The sequence below is a fragment of the Oryx dammah genome, unplaced genomic scaffold (genome assembly GCF_014754425.2).
Source record: "Oryx dammah isolate SB20612 unplaced genomic scaffold, SCBI_Odam_1.1 HiC_scaffold_28, whole genome shotgun sequence".
In the NCBI taxonomy this organism is placed as follows: domain Eukaryota; kingdom Metazoa; phylum Chordata; class Mammalia; order Artiodactyla; family Bovidae; genus Oryx; species Oryx dammah.
The window spans coordinates 11199963-11210463 of NW_024070212.1; the positions used below are offsets into that span (position 1 = coordinate 11199963).

At 41.6% G+C, this 10501-nt stretch overlaps 1 non-coding gene across 1 annotated transcript; it reads left to right on the plus strand.

Moving 5' to 3' along the window:
* The first annotated feature begins 9611 nt into the window (after positions 1–9611).
* Positions 9612–9714, plus strand: LOC120857093. The gene has a single exon (XR_005719575.1). It is a non-coding gene; the product is annotated as a U6 spliceosomal RNA (small nuclear RNA).
* The last annotated feature ends 787 nt before the right edge of the window (positions 9715–10501 follow it).

Sequence of the window (10501 nt, forward strand, 5' to 3'; positions counted from 1 at the left end):
TATGTCAGAAGCTTTATCTCTTTTATATTTAATAAAACTATATTATACAAAAGCTCTGAGTGATCAAGCCTTAGTCACTGGTCCCGTATTGAATTCTTCTCTGGAGGCCAAGAATCCTGGTGTCTTTTGTGGCTCATCAACAACCTTTCATTCCCCATCACTTACCCCAGTCTAGCTCTGCTGGAGTTCTTACAGATTTTAGAATGCTATTAGTCCTTTAATTTCAGTTGCTTTGCTTAGAATTCTCTTCTCCAAGATATTGCACAATATGTCTTGTTCTTGTTTTAGGTCTCTTCTCAAAAGTCATCCTCTCAGAATGGTTCATTCTGTTCACCATCTCTTAAACAATATTTCACCTTTCTCCTTGATCCACTTCTCCTGATTCAGTCCTTAATTATAACATGTGTCCTTACCTTACACATGATATTTTTATTTACTTATTGTCTGTCTTCCCTGCCCTCTACTATCATGCAAGTGCTGTGTGTAAGGGTATTTTTTTCTTATGTCTCTGCTATATATCACTACCCATCATAGCACCCATCACATGGTAGATGTCCCATAATTACTTGTTCAGTGTGTAATGTAGTGCTGAAAGCTTGGATTTGGAAGCAATACTTCCTCATTACTGCTAGTTGTGTGACCTATGGCTCTTCATTTATAATATGGGAATAACCATACCTACCTCAGAATTGTTATAAGAAACACATGAATTAATACACATAAAGTATGTAAGACATGTTTGAGCTACAGAAGGCTTCACTTGAATGTTGTTTAATATTTAGTCAGCTTTAATCATAAATTGAAATTTCTCTTATTGGCTATAATAACTAAGCTGATACTCAATATGTGGTCACCATATTACAGATAGTGGGATCGGTGATTTTTGTTACATTTTTGGAAGTGGTGTTCAGAATTGGAACAAGATCATGGAAAGGGAAATGGACATTGAAGAGACAAATCAAGACTCACCTCTGCTTTTTAAACCATGAGTCAACTACAACCAATATGATTAGAGAAATTATTATAGTCAAATATATCAGTATCAGAAGGAAGGAATTAAACCTAGTTTGGAATTAAACAAGGAAGCCAATCAATCTATAAAGTGCTCTTTCTTCTACCATAGTCAATATTTCTCATTTCACAGCGGTGGGACCTCAGAATTTTCATGTCTTTTCTAGAGTTCTCATTTCAATTCCTCCTGAGTCTATGTCTCTCGTCTGCTCCACTCCTCTCTTTTTCACCAAATTACTAGGTCTTCTTTTCTTTTCTCTCTAGTACTTCCAATCCCCACTTGCATTTTTTGAAATTTAACTGCTGTAATCCTCTACCTTCAAATTGCCAGCATCTGTTGAATCATCAGAAAAGCAAGTGAGTTCCAGTAAAACATCTACTTCACCTTACTGACTATGCCAAAGCCTTTGGCATGTGGATCACAACAAACTGGAAAATTCTTCAAGAGATGGGAATACCAGACCACCTGACCTGCTTCCTGAGAAATCTGAATGCAAGTCAAGAAGCAACAGTTAGAACTGGGCATAGAACAACAGACTGGTTGCAAATCAGGAAAGGAATATGTCAAGGCTGTATACTGTCACCCTGCTTAATTAACTTCTATATAGAGTACATCATGTGAAATCCAAGGCTGGATGAAGCACAAGCTGGAATCAAGATTGCCAGGAGAAATATCAAAACCTCAGATATGCAGATGACACCACCCTTATGTCAGACAAACAAAGAACTAAAGAGCATCTTGATGATAGTGAAAGAGGAGAGTGAAAAAGTAGGCTTACTCAGCATTCAAAAAATGAAGATTATGGCATCTGGTCCCATCACTTCATGGCAAATAGATGTGGAAACAATAGAAACAGTGACAGACTTTAATTTGGGGGGCTCCAAAATCACTGCAGATTGTGGTTGCAGCCATGAAATTAAAAGATGCTTGCTCCTTGGAAGAAAAGTTATGATCAACCAAGATAGCATATTAAAAAGCAGAGACATTACTTTGCCAACAAAGGTTCATCTAGTCAAAGCTATGGTTTTTTCAGTAGTCAGGTATGGATGTGATAGTTGGACTATAGAGAAAGCTGAGCATGGAAGAATGAATGCTTTGGAACTGTGGTGTTGGAGAAGACTCTTGAGAATTCCTTGGACTGCAAGGAGATCAAATCAGTCAATCCTAAAGGAAATAAGTCTTGAATGTTCATTGGAAGGACTGATACTAAAACTGAAACTCCAATACTTTGGCCACCAAATGAGAAGAACTGACTTATTTGAAAAGACCTTGATGCTGGGGAAGATTCAAGGTGGTAGGAGAAGCGGACGACAAAAGATGAGATGGGTGGATGACATCACCGACTTGATGGACATGAGTTTGAACAGGCTCCGGGAGTTGGTGATGGACTGGGAAGCCTGTCATGCTGCAGTCCCTGGGGTCACAAAAAGTCTGACACGACTGAGTGATTGAACTGAACTGAACTGATGCTTCACCCTTCTTTATGTGGATTCCCCCACCTGTATCCTCTTGTTCGTAGCATTCTGGTCATTACTTAAGCTCTTCATTCATTAATTCTTGGACTATGAGAAGAATATCACCTCCCAGCTGAGTCCCAGTTCTTTCTCATCCCATGCAAGCTGCTAAGTCGCTTCAGTCACGTCTGACTCTTTGTGACCCTCAGGGCTGTAAACTGCCAGACTCCACCATCCATGGGATTCTCCATGCAAAAATACTGGAGTGGGTTGTGGTGCCCTACTCCAGGGAATCTTCCCAACCCAGTGATCAAATCTGAGTCTCTTAAGTCTCCTACATTGACAAGTGGGTTCTTTGCCACTAGCACCACCTGGGAAGCCCAGTGTCATAGCCTTCTAGACTGCTGTGTTACACTCCACGATACAGGACATCTGCCTCCCAAGCAACCATATCCAGGGTTACTCAGAGGTATGATATCCTGTCAGCGTTGGGCACAATGACATTTTACTGAGTACTAGGCTGCCTCTGCTCACCCCTCATCTACATTACCTGCACAGCTTTTAGGTAGAATCCTGAGACTTGGAACATCAGGAGAAGACAGCCAGGCCCAGGACTAGGGCCTTTGGGCATCCAAGCCTTTGGATTCACTAGAGAGGAGAAAAGAGGAGAAGTGGAGTTTAGAAGGATACCATAGACCATGGACTTCCCAGGTGACGCTAGTGGTAAAGAACTCACCTGCCAATGCAGGAGAGATAAGAGATGCAGTTTTGATCCCTGGGTCAGGAAGATGCCTTGGAGTGGGAATGGCAACCCACTCCAGTATTTCTTGCCTGGAAAATTCCATGGAGAGAGGAGCCGGTTAGGCTACAGGCCATGGGGCTGCAAAGAGAGGGAGACCACTGAGCGACTGAGTGCACACACAATGATAGGTCATAGCTCAGTGACTTTGGGTCCCTTACCAGTTTGAGTAATAATTTTTCTCTTTCCTTGGAAGCAATACTAAACCCACAAATCTCATTCTCTAGCTTTTTTATTATGTATTTCAAAGGAATTATAAAGTGTAGAAGACTTAAATTCAAAAGTAAAACACTAGCAATAGGAGGGGAGAAAGAGTTGGACTCACCCTGTCATTCCATGTCTGACTTCCTTGTTTCAAGGAGGCATGCCAGAAACTGAGGGCAAATGTCACTGAAGTTTTTCATGATTTCTTTAATAATTAAGTAATGGGTGAGTGCCCTACACACATTTCAGGCTCAACTCCTTGCTCCTGCAGGAATTTTCTTGGAAACTCAAAAGTCTGGTCTTTGATATGCCCCATTTAAGAAACTTTCTGAGGCCTCCTTGCAGTGCATCAAACAGCTGAGTATGACCTTCATGACCCCTGGAGCATGAAGGGGTCTGTGAGTAGACAAGGAAGAGAGAATCAATAAGAAAAAGTTACAGAGAAGGAAAGTAAACAACCTAATATATAAAGGGATTCAAGGCAGGCAAAACTTCCTGGAGTATCACATGGAAGACTGGACCATTATATAATAACATGAACCAAGGCCGCAGAAAGTGAACAATGCCCAAGGCACCATCCCAGCAGTTATTCTGCAACTTGCAGCCAGCCTGAGCCCTGGGTGTGCATCCAGCTGTGGTTGGCAAAGTTGGGGATCTGGAGTACCTGGAAGGAGAGGAATTCTTCTGCAGTCAGATGATGGGATCCTAGAACCTCGCTCTGGCTGCGATGGACTGCACAGAAGGGTGGCCGAGAGGAGATACCCCACGTCTGAGGTCAGGGGTGGCAGTCAGGAGGAGATACCCCACACCCGAAGTCAGGGGCGGCATCCAGGAGGAACAACCCCACGTCCAAGGAGTGGTGGCTGCACAGGTGCAGGAGAGCCAAGAGGAGCTACTCCTCGTTCAAGGTCAAGAGGGGCAGCCATAAGGAGATACCCCTTGTCCAAGGTAAGAGACCCCAAGTAAGACAGTAGGTGTTGTGAGAGGCATCAGAGGGCAGACACACTGAAACCATAATTGCAGAAAACTAGTCAATCTGATCACACTGACCACAGCCTTGTCTAACTCAATGAAACTAAGCCATGCCATGTGCGGCCACCCAAGATGGGCAGGCAATGCTGGAGAGGTCTGACAGAATGTGGTCCACTGGAGAAGGGAATGGCAAACCACTTCAGTAGTCTTTCCTTGAGAACCTCATGAATAATATGAAAAGGCAAATTGATAGGATACTGAAAGAGGAACTTGCCATGTTGGTAGGTGGCCCAATATGCTACAGGACATCAGTGGAGAAATAACTCCAGAAAGAATGAAGGGATGGAGCCAAAGCAAAAACAACACCCAGCTGTGAGATGTGACTGGTGATAGAAGCAAGGTCCGATGCTGTAAAGAGAAATATTGCATAGGAACCTGGAATGTCAGGTCCATGAATCAAGGCAAATTGGAAGTGGTCAAACAGGAGATGGCAAGAGTGAACGTCGATGTTCTAGGAATCAGCGAACTAAAATGGACTGGAATGGGTGAATTTAACTCAGATGACCATTATATCTACTACTGTGGGCAGGAATCCCTCAGAAGAAATGGAGTAGCCATCATGGTCAACAAAAGAGTCCGAAATGCAGTACTTGGATGCAATCTCAAAAACAACAGAGTGATCTCTGTTCGTTTCCAAGGCAAACCATTCAATATCACAGTAATCCAAATCTATGCCCCAACCAGTAATGATGAAGAAGCTGAAGTTGAGCGGTTCTATGAAGACCTACATGACCTTTTAGAACGAACACCTAAAAATGGTGTCCTTTTCATTATAGGAGGACTGGAACGCAAAAGTAGGAAGTCAAGAAACACCTGGGCTAACAGGCAAATTTGGCCTTGAAATATGGAATGAAGCAGGGCAAAGGCTAATAGAGTTTTGCCAAGAGAATGCACTGGTCATAGCAAACACCCTCTTCCAACAACACAAGAGAAGACTACACATGGACATCACCAGATAGTCAACACTGAAATCAGATTGATTATATTCTTTGCAGCCAAAGATGGAGAACCTCTATACAATCAGCAAAAACAAGACCGGGAGCTGACTGGCTCAGATCATGAACTCCTTATTGCCAAATTCAGACTTAAATTGAAGAAAGCAGGGAAAACCACAAGACCATTCAGGTATGACCGAAATCAAATCCCTTATGATTATACACGTAGAAGTGAGAAATAAATGTAAGGGACTAGATCTGAGAGATAGACTGCCTGATGAACTATGGGCAGAGGTTCATGACATTATACAGGAGACAGGGATCAAGACTATCCCCATGGAAAAGAAATGCAAAAAAGCAAAATGGCTCTCTGGGGAAGCCTTACAAATAGCTGTGAAAAGAAGAGAAGTGAAAAGCAAAGGAGAAAAGGAAACATATAAGCATCTGAATGCAGAGTTCCAAAGAATACCAGGAAAAGATAAGAAACCCTTCCTCAGCGATCAATGTAAAGAAATAGAGGAAAAGAACAGAATGGGAAAGACTAGAGATCTCTTCAAGAAAATTAGAGATACCAAGGGAACATTTCATGCAAAAATGGGCTCGATAAAGGAAGGAAATGATATGGAACTAACAGAAGTAGAAGATATTAAGAAGAGGTGGCAAGAATACATGGAAGAACTGTACAAAAAAGATCTTCACGACCAAGATAACCACGATGGTGTGATCACTCACCTAGAGCCAGACATCCTGGAATGTGAAGTCAAGTGGGCCTTAGAAAGCATCACTACGAACAAAGCTAGTGGAGGTGATGGAATGCCAGTTGAGCTATTTCAAATCCTGAAATATGATGCTGTGAAAGTGCTGTACTCAATATGCCAGCAAATTTGGAAAACTCAGCAGTAGCCACAGGACTGGAAAAGGTCCAATTGGAATTTCATTCCAATCCCAAAGAAAGGTAATGCCAAAGAATGCTCAAACTACCACACAATTGCACTCATCTCACACACTAGAAAAGTAATGCTCAAAATTCTCCAAGCCAGGCTTCAGCAATACTTGAACCGTGAACTTCCAGATGTTCAAGCTGGTTTTAGAAAAGGCAGAGGAACCAGAGATTAAATTGCCAACCTCCCTGGATCATGCAAAAAGCAAGAGAATCCCAGAAAAACCTCTATTTCTGCTTTATTGACTATGCCAAAGCATTTGACTGTATGGATCACAATAAACTGTGGAAATTTCTGAAAGAGATGGGAATACCAGACCACCTGACCTGTCTCTTGAGAAACTTATACGCAGGTCAGGAAGCATCAGTTAGAACTGGACATGGAACAACAGGCTGGTTCCAAATAGGAAAAGTAGTACATCAAGGCTGTATATGGTCACCCTGTTTATTTAACTTCTATGCAGAGTAGATCATGAGAAATGCTGGGCTGGAAGAAGCACAAGCTGGAATCAAGATTGCCAGGAGAAATATCAATAACCTCAGATATGTAGATGACACCACCCTTATGGCAGAAAGTGAAGAGGAACTCAAAAGCCTCTTGATGAAAGTGAAAGTGCAGAGTGAAAAAGTTGTCTTAAAGCTCAACATTCAGAAAACTAAGATCATGGCATCTGGTCCCATCACTTCATGGGAAATAGATGGGGAAACAGTGGAAACAGTGTCAAACATTATTTTTGGGGGGGCTCCAAAATCACTGCAGATGATGATTGCAGATGTGAAATTAAAAGACGCTTACTCATTGGAAGGAAAGTTATGACCAACCTAGATAGCATATTGAAAAGCAGAGACATTACCTAGACAACAAAGGTCCGTCTAGTCAAGGCTATGGTTTTTCCAGTGGTCATGTATGGATGTGAGAGTTGGACTGTGAAGAAAGCTGTGCGCTGAAGAATTGATGCTTTTGAACTGTGGTGTTGGAGAAGATTCTTGAGAGTCCCTTGGCCTGCAAGGAGAACCAACCAGTCCATTCTAAAGGAGATCAGCCAGGGTGTTCTTTGGAAGGACTGATGCTAAAGCCGAAACCCCAATACATTGGCCACCTCATGCAAAGAGTTGACTCATTGGAAAATACTCTGATGCTGGGAGGGATTGGGAGCAGGAGGAAAAGGGGACGTCAAAGGATGAGATGGCTGGATGGCATTACTGACTCAGTGGACATGAGTTTGAGTGAACTCCAGGAGTTGGTGATGGACAGGGAGGCCTTTTGTGCTGCAATTCATGGGGTCGCAGAGTCAGACAAGACTGAGCGACTGAACTGAACTGAAAGCGACTAAATAGCAACATATAACTGGATGAACATGGCCCCACTTATGAGAGGAGTGATAGAGATGGTTACACAGGTTACACATATTCCCAAACCCCCTACCCCTGCACCAGAATCCTCTCTCCAAAATCAGAGAGATTAACTGAGATTGCACCAAGGATACTTTGCCTGGAACTTGCCTGGTGTGCAGATTGCAAGGGCATCCTATAGGTGCATTACTCCCTTCCCCCAGGTCCTCCCAGAACCTCTCCACCCTGCAGTGCCCAGCCACAGGTGTCTTTCCCCCTGGGATCAGCTTATCCAGTGTTCTTACCCCATGGCAGAGAAGTCCTTTGAAGAACAGAGGCAACAGGAGCAGCATTGACGCTCTCTTAGTTGAAGGATTCCTCCCCAGGCATCCTTCTGAGTTCTGAGTTCTGCCCTCAGAACTCAGAAATGGTTCCTCTCTCAACCCTCTTTCCCTCTCTTCTGACTTCCCTAGGCACACCAACACATAAACCTCTCTCTCTGCCCACTTCCCTGCCAGAGAAACCCTACAGATTCTAGCAGTCATAGGCCTCCCACATGATCTCTCACTTGCTCTCCATTTCTCCCATTATCTGGTTTCCAGATTTTCTTCTGCTCCTGTCTGCGACCTCCTGATCTCTATTGCACTGAGGTGTTAGTCACTCAGTTGTGTCCGATTCTTTGTGATCCTATGGACCATAGCCCACGAGCCTCTTCTGTCCATGGAATTCTCCAGGCAAGAGTACTGGATTGGGTTGCCATTTCTTTTTCCAGGGCATCTTTTCAACCCACGGAATGAACCTGGATCTCCTGGATTGCAGGCAGATTCTTTACCATCTGAGCCACCAGGGAAGCCCTCTATTGCACCCAGGTCTTGCTTATGACAACGTCTGTAGTTTGTGCCCTGGTTGGAATACTGTCTTTTGGCCTTAGAGAAATCATGTCCACACTTGGTTTTTCAATGTCCTTATCTGTGAGAAATGATGGAATGTGATCAGTGATGCCCAGTGGCTTTTCCTGCAGTTTCCTCACCCCTTATACCTCTGTGGTCTCCACCTCTTGTGTGCCTCCTGGCTCCCTTTTCCCTTCTTCTTGGTCTTCCTTGCCTTTCTCTGCTGACTCATTACTTTTCCACTCCTTTCACTTTTCCTGCTTGTTCTCCAGTCCCCTAAAGTATCCACAGGAGAATTAATTGTTGAGTCAAGTCTTTTGTTTCTTTTATTGATGTTTGCTATGGCAACCTGAAGGCAGTTGAAACATCGTTCCATTGTTTGGCTTACATCTATTCATTCAATTGACATTAGTTATGGCCTACCTGGTGCTGAGAAATTTGTCAGACACTAAGATTTCAGAGATAGAGTTTCTTTGGAGAAAACAAAACAAAATCTAACCTAAAAGTTCAGCTTACTCTACATACAGAACTCAAAAATTAATTGTCAGAATTATTTTAAAAGTTATGCATTCTGTCTCATCTTGGTATTATTAATTCCATTAATTATTAATTCCATGACCAAATAAATAAATAATGTAAAAACAAAACCCCTAAAAGTATTAGACAAAATTCTGGGTTCTTACAAAAGATGAGAAGACATTTGCTTCAAATACCTCTAGTGCAATGCTGTTGGAAAATATTCAGGATTTTGAGGTACTGACATCATCCTGAAATATTTTATTTAGGAAAATTTTATTCTCCAATGAGGGCAAAATAATCCATATTTGAACATCCAGAAACTCAAAGAATGTACCATGTAACACACTTTATGAAACAAATTATCTAGATAAAACCAAAAATTAGCCTGAATAAAGAACCCAAGAAATGTTGCAAACCATTTTGGAATAAAAATTTTTGAAAAATAAATTGTTAACTCTAAACAGCTGTTTAAAATGAGCTTGTAAAATTTCTACGTGCTTCAAGGGCACATACATTAAAACTGGAACAATACAGAGAAGACTAGCATGAACCCTGTGCAAGAATGACATGCACTTTCATGAAGTTTCATATTTTTAAAGTAAAGAGGGAAGCTTACAGAAATACAATCTTACCTCAAGAAACCAGAAAAATTTCAAGCAACTTACCCTTAAACCTCAAGCAACTAGAGAAAGAACAAATAAAACCTAAAATTAGTAGGAGAAAAATCAAAAGTTGAAAGTAGAACGACATAGAGTTCCAGAAAACAATAGTGAAGATAAATAAAACTTGAAAGCTGATTCTTCGAGAAGATAAACAAAACTGATAAACCTTTAGTGAGACTCACCAAGGGCTGTGGGGTGGGGGAGGAGGAAGTGAGGTCAAATCAATAAAATTAGAAATGAAAAAGAAGTTACAATGGACACCACAGAAATGCAAAAGGTCATAAGAGACAACTGCAAGCAACTGCATGTAAATAAACCAGAAAACATAGATAAATGAACAAATTATTAGAAAAGTACAACCTTCCAAGACAGAATTGGTAAGAAATAGAAAACATGAACAATTCAGTAACGAGTACTAAAAATGAAACTATGAATGAAAACTCCCAACAAACAAAACTCCAGGACAAGAGAGTATCACAGTTGAATTCTATCAAACATTTAGAAAAGAGTTAACACTATCCTTTCAAATCTTTCCAAAAAATTGCAGAGAAAGGAATACTCCCAAGCTCATTCTATGAGGCCACCATAACTCTAATATCAAAACCAGACAAAGATATCAGCAAAAGAAAAGGACAGATAAATGTGGAAGCAAAAATTCTCAACAAAATACTACAGACTGACTCCAACAACATGTTAAAAGGATTGCACACTCTAATCAAGAG